This window comes from Tamandua tetradactyla, chromosome 7, assembly GCF_023851605.1.
Source record: "Tamandua tetradactyla isolate mTamTet1 chromosome 7, mTamTet1.pri, whole genome shotgun sequence".
Classification (NCBI taxonomy): Eukaryota; Metazoa; Chordata; class Mammalia; order Pilosa; family Myrmecophagidae; genus Tamandua; species Tamandua tetradactyla.
Window position 1 is genome coordinate 153,695,816 of NC_135333.1, and position 18,382 is coordinate 153,714,197.

Here is an 18,382-nt window from a genome sequence, read left to right on the forward strand (position 1 = left end):
ACTAAACATTAACTAAACAAATTCCCTTTTTTTGAAAGCCAATCCACATTGCAACACACATCTCTGGTGTGTTGCAATCTGGCAGCTAGCAAACTACAACAGAGGCCAACTGCACCCCTATAGCAAAGCCAGATAAAGATAACACAAGAAAAGAAAACTACAAATCAATATCTCTTTTGAATATAGATACAAAAATCCTCAATAAAATATTTGCAAACCAAATACAGCAACATATTAAAAGAATTAGATACCATGATCACGTGTGATTTATTCCTGGTATGCAGGAGTGGTAAAACATAGGAAAATTAATTAATAAAATGCATCACATTAAAGAATGAAGGAAGAAAACACATGATCATCTCAATTGATGCAGGAGACCTTTGACAAAATCTAGCATCAATTCTTGATAAAATCTCTTAGAACACTAGGAATAGAGAAAACTTCCTCAACATGGTAGAGGGTATATATGAAAATCCCACAGCTAACATCCTACATAATGATGAAAAACTGAAATATTTCCTTCTGAGTTCAGAAAGAAGGCACACATGTTCATTCACACCAACACATGACCACTCACACCACCGTTACTCACATTGTATTAGAAGTTCTTACCAGAGCAATTAGGCAAGAAAGAATGAAAGGAAGGAAGGGAAAGCATCCATCTTGGAAAGGAAGAAGTAAAAGTTCCCTATTTGCAGGTGACATAATCTTATTTACAGAAAATCCTAAACAATCCACAATAAACTACTAGAGCTAATAAATGAATTCAGCAAAGTGACAGGGTATAAGAGCAATACCCCCAAATCTGTAGTGTTGCTATACATAAGCAAAGAAAAACTGGAAGAGAAAATCAAGAAAAATTCATTTTAAAATTCCAAATACACTAATCAAATATCTAGAATTAAATCTAACCAAAGGAACAAAAGACTTATACAAAGAAAACTCCAAAATACTGCTTAAAGAAATCAAAGAAGACCTAAATAAATTGAAGGACATTCCATGTTTATGGATGGAAAAATTAATATCATTAAAATGTCAGTCCTACTCAAAGCAATTTATAGATTCAACACAATCCTAATAAAAATCCCAACAAACTTCTTTGTGGAAATGGAAAAGCCAGTCATCAAATTTAAATTGAAGGGGTAGGGGCCTAGATAGCTAAAGCAACCTGGAAAAAGAACGAAGTTGGAGGATTCATGTTTCCTGATCTTAAAACTTACTTCAAAGCCACAGTAATCAAAATAGCATGGTACTGGCACATATAGACATACAGACCAATGGAATGAAATTGAGAGTTCAAAAAGCCACCCTTACATTTATGATGAATTGCTTTTTTGACAAAGGGGCAAAGAGTACTCAATTGGGGAAAAAAAAATCTTTTCAGCAAATGGTGCTCAGAAAACTGAATCTCACACCCGTATACAAAATAAACTCAAAAGGGATCAAAGGCCTAGTATAATGGACAAAACTATCAAATTCCTAGAATAAAACATAGGGAGGCATCTTCAGAACCTTGCACTAGGCAGGCATTTCTTAGATTTTACAACAAAAGGAAAAAATAGATAAATGGAACCTCATCAAAATGAAAAGAAATTGCGCCTCAAAGGACTTTATAATGAAAATAAAATGACAACATATACACAATGAGAGAAAATATTTGGAAAACAAATCCGATAGAAGTTTAATATCCAGAATATATAAAGAGATCCTTCAAATTAACAGGAAGAAAAACCACCAAACAAACAACCCAATTAAACAAGGCAAAAGGCTTGAATGGACATTTCTCAAGAAAATCCAGATGAATGACCAGAAAGCACATGAAAAGATGCTCAACATCACTAGCCATCAGAGAAACACAAATCAAAACCACAATGAGAAATCATTTCACACCCATTAAAATGGCTGCTATTAAAAAAAAAAACAAAACAAAAACAGAATAACAAGTACTGGAGAGGACATGGAGAAATGTGAACACTCATTCATTTCTAGTGGCAATGTAAAATGGTGCAGCCTCTGTGGAAGACATTTGGCAGTTCCTTAAAAAGTTAAGTACAGAATTACTGTATGACCTGGCAATACTACTATTAAGTATATATCCAAATAATTGAAAGCAGGGACTTAAGTACGTATTTACACACCTTTGTTCATAGCAGCATTTTTCATAGTTGCCAAAAATGGAAGCAACCCAAGTGTCCTTCAACCATGAATGCTTAAACAAAATGAGGTAACACATACAATGAAATAATATTTAGCCGGGAAAAGAAATGAAGTTCTGATACATGCAGCAGCATGGATGAACCTAATACACATCATCTTGAGTGAAATAAGCCAGGTACAAAAAGACAAATATGATCCCACTGATATGAAATAATTACAAAAGCAAATTTCTAGTGTCAGATTCTAGAATATTGGTTACCATGGGTCGAGGGCAGTACAGGGAATGGGAAGTTAAGCCTATACCCTCCGATGTTCAGGCCTCCTATTTGGAATGGTGCAAATGTTATGGTAATGCATGGTGAAAATGGCGGCAAAATATTGTGAACTCAATTAATAGTACTAAAACATGTATTAATATGGTTAAAGGGAAAATGTTAGGTTGTACATATGGTAATAGGATAAAAATTGTATATAAAAAATCCATGGCATTATACCACACAAATGGTAAACCCCAAGTTAAACCAGGGATTAAAGTTAATAGTTCAATTATAAAAATGTGCTTTCATCAATTGTAACAAATGTGCCACACAAAAGTAAGGTATTAATAACAGGGTATGGAACTGTATTTTACTCATGATTGACCTATAGTCAACAACTTCAATAAAGAAGATAAGTTATATTTAAAAAAAAAACGTATTGAGCACTTGTCCTATGCCACTTCATATTTTTTGGTGCTGGGGTTTTAATGGTGAACAAAACATATATCATGTCAATCTTGCATCATATAATCTGGGTGAAAATGGGTAATAAATAATCAGATTATTGTACAATAAATTATCAGGTAGTGATGAAACCCCATGCAAACAAGTAAAGCATGATAAGGGAATAGAGACTGAGAAAGAATATTAATTTAGAATAGGTGATCAGAGAAGGTTTTGAGAATAGACCTGAATAAAGAAAACTTAAGCACAGTTATACTTATTACAATCATAGTTATACTCTATTAGAGATTGAATCATTTTACCCACAAAAGACATGTTCAAGTCTTAATCCATCTTCCTGTGTGTGTGTAAGCCCATTTGTAAATAGAAGCATTGAAGACTTATTATTCGTTAGGTGTGGGCTTACTTGTGAATAGGATCTTCAAATACCCTATTTAGATAAGACCAAATTGATACACGGTGAGCCTTATTCCAAAAGGCTGAATTCCTTATAGACAAAAGAAATTCTCCATGGAAGGAGAAGCCAGAAATGAGCAGATATCAAGAACACAGAACGGGAGATTGACATGTGACAGAGCAAATATATAATCCAATGAACCCCAAGGATCAAGGTAAGCCAGCACCAAAGTACTAACTCTAGGAGAAAGCATAGCCTATCAAGACCTGGTTTTGGACTTTCCTCCTTCAAAATTATGAAACAATAAATTCCATCGTTTGAGCTAGCCTATTGTGTGTTACTTGTCATAGAAGCCCTGGAAAACTAAGGAATAATCTAAAATGAAGACAAAGATTTGAGAGGCCTAAGCAAAGAATGACACTGGATGAATTTAACTAAAGTCTAGAAAGAAAAGAAAAATGGAGAGAGCCAAAGAAACTTTTACAAAAGGCTTTCAGTTGAGAGGAAAGAAGAAAGTCCAATTGAATAGGTTGAGAAGAGTTTAAGTGGTGAAAAGTATGAATCTGAAAGTATGGACGATACTTTGGCAAAATTTTCCTGGGAAAGACATTTATGTGGGATCCATGCAGTTCTTTTAGATGGTTCTAGTGTGCATTTTGTTTGCTGGTAAAATGTATTCTTAATGGTGGAAAACTTGGTGATGTGGCAAAGAGAAACAATTTTGGGAGCAAAACTCTTAATTGTGGATGACAGAGTATGAGCCAGGGCAGAAATAAAAGAATTGGCCACGGACAGAAAGAGGGAAATTATTTCCACTGTAATAGGAGAGACACCTCTGATTAAAATAAGACTCCATTTTCAAAACTAACAGATACAAAATGAACTCAGATGATTTCCCACAATGTTCCTCTCCTTCTGTGTTCCCTCCCCCAGTTAGTTGCAATCAACTTTTCTATCCAAGAGAAGAAAAAAAAAAAAGATTATAACGTGAAATCTGTTTTCCTTGTCACCCAAACCCAATAAAATTATCTAATCTATCTCCAAATGCTCTGCCATTAAGAAGCCAGTCCAGGGAGCGAGTCCGTTGGAATGGAACTCTCCAACAGGTTCTGGTCTCAGCACTGGAGGGAGACTTCCTTGGGAACTTATTAGGCATAGGTGATATTCCTTATATCTGGTGTTCCTAAATTCCTTATTGTTATCTTTATTTCTTAAAAGTTAATTCTTCATTACTCCAATTTCTTGATTTCATTACTAATTCTTTAGATCAATCTTTCCCTGGTCAAATTACAATGGGGTTCTCTCCCCCATTGACTTTGGCTGATACACCTCCATAAGTTATCAAGAAGTGGACCCAAAAATTGAAACCAAATCTACTGACAGCAGATTCACTTTTCTTTTCACTATATTAGAGGTTTTATGAAACTTTATTTCTCAACGTTCTATATAGTTATTGAACAATGGCCCATGATTTTCATGAGATTATTTAGTGATCAGAACTTTCCAAATGATAGCATTGATTACCTATGGGAATTTAAGTTCTCTCAGGCAAGTTAGTAGATGATTAGAAGAATAATTCATTTAACAAATATTGTGTGGGGACTTTCCATGTTTGAGATTCTGCTCTAGCACCCAGGCATACAGGAATCAATTAAACTAATTAAACATACAGGAATCAATTAAACTAACAAAGACTCTACCTTCATTAACCACTACCTATAAAATAAAATCAGCTACCATCAGTTCTACTACAAGGATTTTGGGCATTATTTTATAAGAAGAAATGAATGAGTTTATGCTTTGACTTCTTAGGATTAAAATTAATGATGTTGTACAATTTGGACATTTTAATAGACTGACTATATTATTATTTTATTCATGCTATACTTATTAAATTTATATATATTGCTGGTAGAAAAAAAAGAAACTAAGATAAAATGTCTATGTTGAAATTCCATTGGAACTTGTTAAATCTTACATTATGAATATAAAAAGAGAGGTGGTGCCTCTACTTTAAAGAGAGTAAGATTTGAATACATTTTCTGTTCACCCAAACTCACATTCAAAATTCATCATTTCAAATTAAGTCACTACTTCATAAGATTCCCCTCTGGCAAGTTAGAACTCCTAGTGGATTGATAGCTCTTATGGCTACTTCCATCCCTTCCCACTTCCTTTTTGAAATACAACCGAGGCATTCTGCTCAGAACTATTAGAAAATTTAAAATATATTTTCTGAAAATATATTTTTCATAAATGTTCCTTATTTGTATGGAAGCTATAAAAAAATGCCTTCCTTTTTACATATACTGTCATCTTGGTTTGCCAGAGCTGTTACCACAAATACTACATAATGGGTTGGCTTAAACAATGGGAATTTATTGGCTCACAGTTTTGAATGTAGAAGAAGCCCAAAATCTAGACACCAAAAGTCTGCTTTCCTTTCAAAGACTACAATATTCTAGTGCTGGCTGCCAGCAATCCCTGGTCTTCCTTAGCTTCACCGTCACATGCCAATGTCCTCTCCTTTCTCTTTTGTGTCTTATAGGTTCTCTTTACAAAGTCATTAATAATTGGGGTTAAGGCTCATACCCTGATTCTTTTGGCCATACCTTAATTAAAAACGACACTTTCAAAAAGTTTTATTTACAATGGGATTACACCCATAGGGACACAAAAGACATATGTGTTTTCGGGTACATAATTCAACCTACTACAACCATTCACACCGAGAGTTATATTTTTCCAAGGGAAAATAGCTTTTTATCTTAATTAGTTTTTTATTCAACACATCCCAATCTTGGCTTTATGCATACAACCTAAATATTACTCATCAAAATATTGAATACTGTAACTAAAACTAACTGCTGCTAATTATATCAAGGTCATTACAAATTAGAAAACCACAGAACACACACACATACCTATAAATCAAGTATTATTTTAAAATACAGTCATTGATTTGTCTACTTAATAGTCAACACATCCATCATTTCCTATTTTAAGAATGTATATATATCATTAGCACCCCCCTATTTATAATCTTAGGTTCCTGAATCTTTTAGAGAGTCACACAATAGACAAAATGTGATAAAATATCTGTTGCAGAATACACAACAAATTGAAACCCAAGAATGCCTTGGCTCTTCATGGTTGTCACTACTATACATCAATATCATTAATACTCATCATAGACCAGTGAATGAATGAATAAATGAAAATCACTCATATTATCATTTTAATACATTTAATTTTTTTTTTTTTTGATATGGGCAAGCTCCAGGAATCGAACCCAGGTCTCTGGCATGGCAGGCCAGAACTCTGCCACTGAGCCACTGTTGCCCGCCCATAATACATTTAATTTTAATACATTTTTTCACAATTTCATAAAAGGAGTAAAAAAAAAAAAAATATCAAGACATTCTCAAACCGGAACTAAAATGTCTTGTATTTGTGTCACAAAATTAATTCTGAAAATATACTATTTTTTAAAAAGTATTTATTAATTAGGTCTTTTTTACTAAGGGAAATAGTTACAGAAAGATTTAATTGCTCATTTGAAAAGAATATAAATTGCAGTAAATGAAAACAGTTCAAACATATTAAAAATTTTATATATACATATATATGTTATAATAACCAAATCTATTGGTAGTGAAATATTAGACTTAGGTTGAAATAATATAATATAGTTTGATAAACCTGTTTATCAAAACAGGTTTTATAGCAGAAATACCAGCTTTCTAAACAACAAAACCTATATTTAATGTTAATTCTTGTTTCAAATGTACAAACTACATATGCATTAGATAATATATCATTTTATCAAGAGGAAATTGAATTTTTACACCAAATAAAAATTCAACTGTGTCAAGAAAAAAATGCTTCCTGTCTTCATTTACACATTCATTCAACATATTTTTCCATGAAAAATGTGTACCATTGACAATCCTAGTCAGTGAGAATGTAAATTATCAGTTCCACCCAGTTGGCTCATTTGGTCTCTGTTTTCTGTGCTAAGAGGCATTACTCTCCCCATGCAATAGATGAGCAAATTAGAAATATAGAAGAAAAAAGTTACAAAGTGTAAATTACCACCCCTAGTTCTTGGAAACAATGGATAATTCAGGACAACCCCAATTCACTATATTTATTAATAGAAAAACACATAATTAAAATTCAGCCTTCAAAACATAGTTCTATAGTACAACCTGCTGGAGATAGGTTACGTTAATAAAAGTGATATCATGAACAATTGACATTCATTCACTGGTCTATGATGAGTACTGATTAATTTAGATCCCCTGTAAGCAAGGTTCTCCTTTTTCATTAAGAGCACTTCACAATTTTAAACATTTATACTGAGTAAAGAAGGGACCACATTTTTTCAAGTTAAAATCAGTAAGAGCATGATTTAAAAGAGATGCTTTTTTCATAGAGTTAGATCAGGCAAGAACTGACATAAAGAAGTTTGCTTGTGCTTGTTAAGTCTAATAGGACTGAAGATGTAACAGAATTATAAGATTTAAAAAGAATATAAATCATAATCTTTATAATATCTGGTACAAAGAAACTTTCAATCTTTTCAATTTAAGGTAATAATAGTTCATAACATTATTTTGTATTATATATTTTTATTTAAATGATTTCAATATTTGCATTCAGTTTTGCAATCACATATGTAACAAGAAAAATCTGTGGTTAATCAGTTTCAGAGCTCAGTGCTCATTCTTTTGCACTAGGTTTCCTGTTCTTAAACTTTTCTTGCTGAAATCAATCTTTTATCTTATCATAAAATTTATTCCTTTCTCCTAGAAGCTGCCTTTTTACATCACATAGTGAACACAAAACCATTGTCAAATATATTTTTTCTTATTCCTATAATAAGCACTGTCCAAGTTTACTAAAGAACAGTATCAAAAAAAAATAGGTGATGTTCCTTTTAAATAAGAAAATAATAGAACATTCCCTAACTTTTTTCAGTCAGAAGTCATCCCAATTTTTTAAACAGTATAAATATTGAATGGGTTTATTTTCCTTTTCTTTTGAAGATTCCATTAAATAGTTTAGTTATTTACAATGTCATCTGCTTTTTCCCTTTCATTTTTAGGACACTAAAATAGTAACATATTTAGAAACTTTAAATTAAAAAAAGAAAGAGAGAGGGAGACAGAGAGTAAAAGCAGATGAATATATAGAATGTACAGCTGTGTTTGCTTTCTTTTGCATCTTTAAACATCAGTTTAATATTAAATTTCTTTTTTAACATGAATGCTGTCATAGTTTGACAACAGGGCATTTGTGGACCAGTTTTAAAGAATAATAGGAAAATATGCCTATGTTGGCAAATCTACTTCTTTTCTTTAGCCCTAGTTATTTCATTTGTAACCTTAAGCATCACAATAAAAGCACATATTTCAAAGAAAATATAATTTGTGCTTTTATGAAGATATGACCATAATTGGTTCCTCTTTTTCATATGAAAAAAGCCAACATGTTGTTTCATAAAAAAAATATTAAAACCTTAGAAATAATTATTTTAAAAATGTAAAATATCAAAGAGTATAAATAACTACATTATAGACAACTTTACTAAAAATACACATAGATATTTTCATCTGTTTAATGTCTAATATAGACATAAAATATATGATACAATCCCAAGGAAATAGCTCATGGTGGCTTTCCAGAACAATTCTGATAAAATAAGGTGTGTGCAATTAAGAGAATATCCTTAAGAGAGAGTGAACAAGTCACATCATTAGAGGGCTTGTGTTTTGGGATCATCAAATAAAAAGAGATACAAATCGATGATGCTCAGGCAAAATAGGAAGTTGTATTTTTTTTAAATTATATAGCTATTTTAACATCACTTATTTTCTTAATTTTCTCCTTTATTTTTATATTTAATATGTAACCAACTAATGATTCTTGACCTAAATGTGGTAGCAAAGGCAATCTGTCAGAATATAAAAACCATTTTAGTGCATTAGTTTTAATGTAGTTAAAAACTATTTAAAAATGCAATCATAATGCCTTGATGTTTTAACATATGTATAATATTTAATCATTGCAGAAAATTTAGAACATATAAATACAAGTTTAAGAAATGCTCATTTTTTTAAGAAAATCCAAGAAAACAAATTTACAAGATTGTGATTTTCTGATTTAATTCTCTATTCAATATACCAATTACATTGCAGATAGTGAATAAGCAATCCTTGAACTATTAAAAAATTAATAAAATGCATCCACAATAGTTTATTTTGAAAATTCACTTCATCTACAAAGTCTTCCAGTTTTATTTTTCATCTTTTACACTAATGTACTTAGAAAACAAGAACTGAATAAAATAAATTAAAACTATAATCATAATAGTATTGACATAGCAACATGTGCCAGGTACCTTTTAAGTGTTTATACCAACCCAATGGGCTAAAATTTGTCCAAGTTTACACAACTATTCTGTATTAGAGTCAGGTTTGAATTTAGGAGTCTGACTCAGTTTGTCCATTTAATCAGTATTTATTTTGAAACAGAGATAATTACAGTAAGCACAAAAAATTAGAACAAAGAAGGCATGAGAATAAAATATACTTACCTTCAGTTTACCATTATCTTTTGAAAAGTAAATGAGCCCACAGTTGATCCTGAAGCTATGTTCCACAGAGTCTTCAAGGACATCTATTTCTTTTTCTTCCACTATGCAGAATCATATTTTCCAAATCTGTTCCAGATCAAGCTGGATGCTCCAGCCATCGTATCTCCATTTTAGCCTGTTATAAATAGAAAGGGACAAAGATAAGACATATGCTGGACCTCACCAGTACCATCCTGAAATTTACACATATCACTGTCCCTACAAGTCAGTGGCCAGATATTCTTAGATTCTTGGCTAGTTGCAAAGTAAATTGGAAAATGTAGTTTTATTCTGCTAACATCAAAGATCATCTCATTCTAAATGAAAGTGGAAAAAAGATATTGGGGCAAAGTTAGCAGACTTTTAGCAATTCCAGGGAGACACAGGCATACCAGAGAGATATTGCAGATTTGATTCCAAACCACGGCAATAAAGTGAATATCACAATAAAGTGGACCACATGAATATTTTGGTTTCCCAGTGCATATAAATGTTATATTTATATTATACTGTAGTCAATTAAGTGTACAATAACATTAAGTCTATAAAACAATTAGCATAACTTAATCTAACAATAGTTTATCGCTAAAAATGCTAACCATTATCTGAGACTAATGCAAGTTGTAATCTTTTTTGCTGGTGAAGGGACCCGCCTCAATGTGTGACTGCTGAATGATGAAACTGGTGGCTCATGAACGCTGGGGTTACTGTGGCAATTTCCTAAAATAAAACAGCACTGCAAGTTGCCGCATCGATTGACTCTTCCTTTCACAAGATTTCTTTGTAACACGTGATGAAGCTTGATAACATCTTGCCCATGGTGGAATTTCTTTCAAAATTGGAGTCAGTCCTCTCAAATCCTATCACTGCTTTTACAAAATAGTTTGTGTAATATTCTAATCCTTTGTTGTCATTTCAACAATGTTCAAAACATCTTTACCATCTTTACAGTTTCCATCATAACAAACCACTTTCTTTGCACATCCATAAAAATCGACTCTTCACCCATTCAAGTTTTAGCATGAGATTGCAGTAATTCAGTCACATCTTGAAGCTCCACTTCCAATTAATTCTTTTTCTACCCCATCTGTAATTACTTCCTCCACCGAAGACTTGAAACACTCAGAGTCATACATGAGGGTTGGAATCAACTTCTTCCTGTTAAGGTTGATATGTTGACCTTCTGTGAATCACAAATGTTCTCGATGACATCTAGATGGGTGTGCTGGTTTGAAAGGAAGCATGCCCCCTAAGAAAAGCCATGTTTTAATATAAATCCCATTTCTTAAAGGTAGAATAATCTCTATTCAATATTGTATGTTTGAAACTGTAATGAGATCATCTCCGTGGTTGATGTGATTTAGTCAAGAATGGTTGTTAAACTGGATTAGGGGATGACATGTCTCCACCCATTTGAGTGGGTCTTGATTGGTTTACTGGAGTCCTATAAAAGAGGAAATATTTTGGAGACTCAGAGAGACTCGGAGAGAGCAGAGAATGCTGCAGCACCACGAAGTGGCGAGTCCATTGGAGATGAAGAAGGAAAATGCCTCCCGGGGAACTTCATGAAACCAGAAGCCAGGAGAGTAAGCTAGCAGATGATGCCATATTTGCCATGTGCCCTTCCAGCTGAGAGAGAAGCCCTGCCTGTGTTCGCCATGTGCCTTTCCAGAAGAGAGAGAAACCGTGAACTTTATCGGCCTTCTTGAACCAAGGTATCTTTCCCTGGATGCCTTTGATTGGACTTTTCTATAGACTTGTTTTAATTCTCGGCCTTAGAACTATAAACTAGCAACTCATTAAATTCCCCTTGTTAAAAGCCATTCCGTTTCTGGTATATTGCATTCCAGCAGCTAGCAAACTAGAACAATGGGTGAATCCTTAACAGAGGTTTTTTTTTGTTTATTCATTTTTTGCTTTTTGGTTTTTATCTACTTTGCCTGGATCTATCAGAGGAATCACTATCTATGGTAGTTAGTAATGAGACTTCAACATTGAAAGTTGAAATGATTCCTTGATCCATGAGTTGCAGAATGGGTACTGTGCTAGCAGGTATGAAAACAACATTAATCTTGTACATCTCTGTCAGAGTTCTTGGGTGAACAAGTGCATTGTCAGGAAGTGGTCATATTTTGGAAGGAATTTTTTTTTTTTTTGAGAAGTCTCAACAGTGGACCTAAAATATTTAGTAAACCATGTTGTCAAAAGATGCACTATCATCCAGGCTTTGCTGTTTCATTTACAGAGCATGAGTTGAGTAGATTTAGCATAATTCTTAAGGTTCCTTCCTAGGATTTTCAGAATGGTAAAGGATCATTAGTTCAACTTAATGTCACCAGCTGCATTCACTCCAAATGAGAGAGTCAGCATGTCTTTTGAAGCTTTAAAGCAAGACATTGATTTTCCCCCATAGCTGTCAAAGTCCTAGATGGCAAGTTCTTCCATTAGAAGGCTATTTCATCTACATTGAAAATATGTTGTTTAGGGCAGCCACCTTCATCAGTTGTCTTAGATCTTTTGGATAACTTGCTGCATTTCCTATACCAGCACTTGCTTCACCTTCCACTTTGATGTTATGGAGATGGCTTCTTCCTTTAAACTTCATGAACCAATTTCTGCTAGCTTCAAACCTTTTTTTTTCTGCAGCTTTCCTACTGCTTTCAGCCTTCACAGAATTGAAGAGAGTTAGGACCTTGCTCTGGATTAGGTTTTGGCTTAAGTGATGTTGTGGACAGCTTGACCTTCTATGCAGAACTCTAAAACTTTCTCTATAAGCAATAGGCTATTTTGCTTTCTTATCACTCATATGTTCACTGGAGTAGCACTATTTTTTCCTAAATATTTTTTCTTTATTAGAGAATTTATGGGTTTACAGGAAAATCATGCATAAAGCACAGGATTCCTATTCACCACTCTACCAGCAAGACTTTACACTAGTGTGGAACATTTGTTAAAATTGATGATAACACATTTTCATAACTGTATTATTAAAGGCCATGGCTTAACTTGGGGTTTACTATTTCGTAGTGTATTTCCATAGTTAAAAAAATGTTCTACTACCATATATACAATCTAACTTTTCCCCTTTTCATCATATTCAGATATATATTTCAGTGCTGTTAATTGCACTCACTAGCCTTTTTAATTTCCTTCAAGAACTTTCCTTTTGCATTCACATCTTGGCTGATTGTTTGGCACAAGAGGCCTAGCTTTTAGCTCTCTTGGTTTTTGACATTCTTCACTAAACTTAATCATTTCTAGCTTTTGATTTAAAATGAGCACGTGTGACTCTTCCTTTCGCTTGAACACTTGGAGGCCATTAATTGGCCTAATTTCAATATCGTTGGGTCTCAAGGAATAAGGAGGCCCAAGGAAAAATGAGAGATAGGAGAATATCTAGTTGGTGGAATAGAAAACACACATTTATCGATTAAGTTCACAATTTTACATGTGCATGGTTTGTGCACCCCAAACCAATTACAATAGTAACATCAAAGATGACTGATCACAAATGACCATTATAAATACTGTAATAATGAAGAAGTTCGAAATTGTGAGAATTATCATAAAGTGACATAGAGACATGAACTGATCACATGCTGTTGGAAACATGGTGGCAATAGACTTGTTCCATACAGGGTTGCCTCAAACCTTCAATTTGCAAAAAAAAAAATGCAGTATCTGTGAAGCACAATAAAACAATGTATGTCTGCACATTAATATTATCAAAGCCAGTGTTAACAAAAAAATTCCTTGCCCAATCCTGGAGCCAGGATTTGAATTTAGCAAGCCTGTGTCAAAGTCAATTCTGTAGCAGGAAGAGGCAATAATAGAGGAAAAAAGTGGACTGAAATTAGTCTGAGATGAGGAAAGCTTTGGAATAAAAATGAAATGTACATTCACCTATAATACTGAAGAGACTCAAGAAAAATTAAGACTAATGTAAAATTAATATGTCTTTTAGCTTTAAGTAAAATTTTTCATGAAAGAAAGATGTCTAACTTTTACTCAATAGAAATTATGCATGTGGCCCAGGGTTTGCTGAGAAATCATTAAATGTCTGCTGTAGTACCCGCGGGGAAGTTTCCACCGATAGTTAGAAATCACCCTAACGATGAATAAATTACACTTCAGCCATCTTTTAAAATCGGAGAAAAGGAGCTAAAATCAGTATTTAATTTTATAATTATAATTTATAATTAAATTATAATTATAAAATTATAGTTTTGGAAGAGTTTATAATTAAAATTTTCAAGTTTAAAGTTTATAACAGACTAGTTCTAATACTTTTTTGGGGATATACCATAAAATAATATTACTGTAATTAAAAACTAATGAAAAGTCAGAGATCACATATTATTAAACCAAAGTAGTCTTTAAAAATCAATACAGATATACAATTTACATTATATCTAAGATAATTTATACAATAGTCAAATCCTATCAGAAGGAAATACATTTTTATTAACCACCTTTTTAATGTTTTGTCTTACTTTTTATAGGAAACCCTTCTATAATACTTAAAAAAAAGAGGAGTAGAAGGCATTTATTAAACATTATAGTAACCTTTTATGTCCAATTAATTCACTCAAGTTCATTAAGATAAAATCGAGGAAAACTCTGGCACTACGAAGATGACAGGAGGAAATACCATTTAGGAAGGGGAAGAGAAAGGTTCATACAAAAGTTCAGAGAAATAATAAAGGTAAATCTTAAGTATCCAGAGATAGTTTTAAGTCTTTGCAAGAATTCTAGGCATTTGGTACTTATATAACAAGAAAAAAGTCAGCATATGAAACAAAAAAAAGAAGCAACAAATATTCTTCCAATTTATCATCTACAAAAGAAATGAAAACATTTCAGGAGAAGTAGAGACCTTCTTTTTAGAGGAAGAAAATATTTCTCTGTGACACATGTTGAGCAGAGACCATGAAAATGCTCCACTCAGATCTGCTGCAGGAAACACCAACTACCTCCCCTCTGTATCTACCACCATGTATGTGCCGAGATCGCCTTTTTCCTGGCCTCCTCCCAGCCATTTGCTGAGCAGTGAAGTTCACTGTTGCTGACCCCTTCCCGTGGAAAGCTGGAATCCTCTGACAGGTGACTTTGGCACAGGAAACCCCTGTTATCTTGGTCAAAATTTTCTCAGAAAGCCTTCATACTCAAGCCTCCTTTCTACTCATTCTCCTTCCTTAGTGTCAGAACTTCATTGTGTTCTGAAGTGTCTGCTGCTTTTCCTTAAGCCTATATAGGATATTCTCTCCCACATTTAATTTCATCTGGGCATCTACTTCTTGGAGGAGCAGAACTAATAAACTTTGTACAGCAAGTTACATCAGGAAGTGAAAACCAAAATCCAAGGTGCAGAGTGGTACAAACACTTTCAGGATAATTCTCCACTTATTGTTAAATTTTGTAAATGCTGTCAATACCAAATAGCTGATTTTTCCAAGGTCTTTGGAGATGATCTTAAAGAGTATGAATAACATGAATACAGCATGTGCATGAATTCTCATTTAATGTTTCTTCAATTAACTTCCATGTAAATTTTGTTTGATAGAGTACAGAACTACTTATGTAGAAATCCTTTAAAGCTAGGAACTATTTATTCTAGCTAAATTTCCTTTGGTAACTCCAAATCTAAGTTCTTAAAAAGAGTCAGTGAAAATACAGTAAACAAGTGACAAATAAGTGATCCATGAGACCCTTATTTGGTTAGATAAGGGACATTTATGTTCTTTAAGCAGATTCCCTTTTTCCCTCACCATTTACTCCATTATATTAAATTAATCTATATGGAAATCTTGGCTCATTTCATACAGCATTGCACCTTTACTGTTTTACACTTAAGATGATAATTTTATCAGCAAAGCACAGACACATGAAAACATTTATTGGACCCCTAGGGTTACTGTAAAAATAAAGTATTAAAATATCCATACATAGACTGAACTGATGTCATTAAGTAGCTCAAGAAAAAAATTGGAATCAATCGTAGGAAAAACAAATTATGTCATCTAAAATAATCTTTTCTTTTACTTTCAAATGATCATAATCTATTTCATATGAAATTCCCTTTCACTGATAAGCACAATAAATGGCTTTCCATATCAAGAAAAAGGCCAATTAAGAGACAGTTACGCCTTCATCACTGTATATCAATTATCACCCATCCATCTGTCTGTTGTTTGAATTATAAAGCAATCATTAGAAAATATGATGCTATCAGTTAAAAAGCTGTAGCATCTAGACCAGTGAAAAGATAGTGCTAAATAAGCAAATTCCATAAATAGAGTCATTGAATGATGCCTTCCTACTAACAAAAATCACTCAGTCATAAACAAAGGACTCTTCCTTATATCATTCACAGATTATTTTACCTTATTTACAATGGATAGGTAGATTAGAAACATGGAACTTTCTCTATAATCTGCCACCATATTCAAAAGTGAACATTTTTCTGAACATACAGAAACAGTATTCTCTTTGTATCAAATACACATATGAAACATTCTCTGTAAGCTGTCATTATCACCAAAAGTGAAAGTTTTACTTTTGGTGGAGCAACAGCATTTTCTATGTATTTAACACGCATACTGATAATGTTTTTCACATTCAATGTAACTGAAACAAAAAAATAAAATAAAAGGGAATTAATTAACTAAAGCATTAACCAACACACAGGAAATAGTATAAGTAATCTCTGATTTTGTAGTAGCAGGAAATATAATCATCCTTTTTTTAAGAGGCTTTTAAAATGATAATCTATGTTCATATAAGCATTTGACAAATGCTGAGTTTTCCTTCATTTAAATAATTGAAAAGTGCAAAATTATTTTACTGTCTTGGAACTAGCATATAAGAATAGGCATGCATCAACAAGAACTAGTTATGCTTGGCTTGGGAAGAACAAATTTGAACTAACAGGATTTATGTTTATTTTATTTTCCTGATTAGCACTAGAGGAAAACAAACACTTCTGTAGGTGATTTGAACATCTAATAACTTAGAACAATAAATAAAAAGAAGGAAAAGCCCAACAGTGTGAACCAGATGTAATTACCCACTACAGAACAATCAGAACTGCCATAAGAAAAATTAAACAATATATTTAAAATGTTGTAAAAATAATTTTGAAATGGCAGAGCTAGCCCAGAGATTTAATGATGTAATATAAAGCTGATTCATTGCAAGTTACTGATTTGGGTACAATAAAACGAATTAATAAATGTGTCTTTCGATTGTGTTTTTTTTTCTGCAAAAAGCTTTATTGTTTACACTTGGTTCACAGCTGTGAGGGGGCTGCAAGGTGGTTGATTACAAGGTATCTCCTGACCAGAGGGAGGGGCTCAGGCAGAAGGAGGATGCAGAGGGACCCTCAAAGGTCTCTGGGCTCCTGAGGCTTCTAGTCGTGCTTGAGGGTGAGTCTTTGGAAGAGATACTTACCCAGACCAGCCTGCAGCAGTTTTTTGGGGGGTGGCCCATCTTCTTGACGAGTTCCACCTTCCGTCTAGGAAATGGCTCTCCAGGAAGTCACGGAGGTGGGGGTATGGATTCAAAAGACTCTAGTTCAGGCTCTTCTCCAGGACCTTAATGGCTTTCGTGGCACACAGAGTTTTACCCAGCTTGCACACATCCTTTTGAGAACACGGCCTCAGTGCTCATTTTGCACCTTTAAATCCTGCTGACACCATCGCGCTTTTCCTTCGTCAACTTGCGGAAGAAATGGTCCACAGATTTCAGGGCCACAGCCACTGAGGGGACAATAGATCCAGAGAGGGTAGGGGTGCAGATGCAGCGTGACAGGGCGGTTGACGGAGGCCCTTCACTTCGTGGGAACATTCTGAGGGAACTGGGGGCCCATGGCTGGTGGACAAGGAGGAGCTAACCACAAAAAAACGGTGTTCACTAATACCAGAAGCATGGTGGAGAAACCGTCCCGGCGGTGAGGCAGTTGGAGGGCGGCTCGAGGCTGAAGAGGAGGGGAGAGTCCTCTGGTCTGTTCCACCCAAACACTGTTGAAGCAAGAGACAGATCAAGGGACTACTTTACAATAAATGCTGAGAATAAAGCTAGCACTTACCACCGCATTAAGTGTACTTATCTCCTCCAGTCCTCACAAAATCTCAAGAAGCAGTTGCTTCACCCTGGGTTGCCTTAGAAAGTAACAGCAAGCCATGTGCAGGGGAGAGTGGAGTTTTCCTCCTTTTTTCCAGTTTTTCTCTAGCGTCCTCTTATCGGTGGATCCCAATGGAAAGTCAGCTGATAAAAGAGAAATGAAATCTGTAGACTCCCAGCCTGAGAATCACAAAGCGGAGTATAGGAGACAATAATTGAAAGCCTGACATCCTATTCATATGCAAATCCGTACACCAGTGAAGACAGAGGACACTGAAGTTTAGAAAGACCAGTCTCTTGCACAAGACAAATATTTAATAAAAGGTGGAATCAGTATTCAATACC

At 33.9% G+C, this 18,382-nt stretch overlaps 1 long non-coding RNA gene across 5 annotated transcripts in view; it reads right to left on the minus strand.

Annotated features, from left to right (window-relative positions):
- The window catches only part of LOC143642760 (uncharacterized), a 121,093-nt gene extending 103,224 nt beyond the window's left edge, over window positions 1-17,869 (minus strand). For all 5 annotated transcript variants that reach the window (XR_013155853.1, XR_013155849.1, XR_013155852.1 and 2 more), the window contains exons 1-2: window positions 17,366-17,869; window positions 9,878-10,052 (exon numbers count right to left, since the gene is read on the minus strand). This is a non-coding gene — a long non-coding RNA (uncharacterized LOC143642760). The remainder of the gene's footprint in view (window positions 1-9,877; window positions 10,053-17,365) is intronic.
- Between the last annotated feature and the right edge of the window lie 513 nt (window positions 17,870-18,382).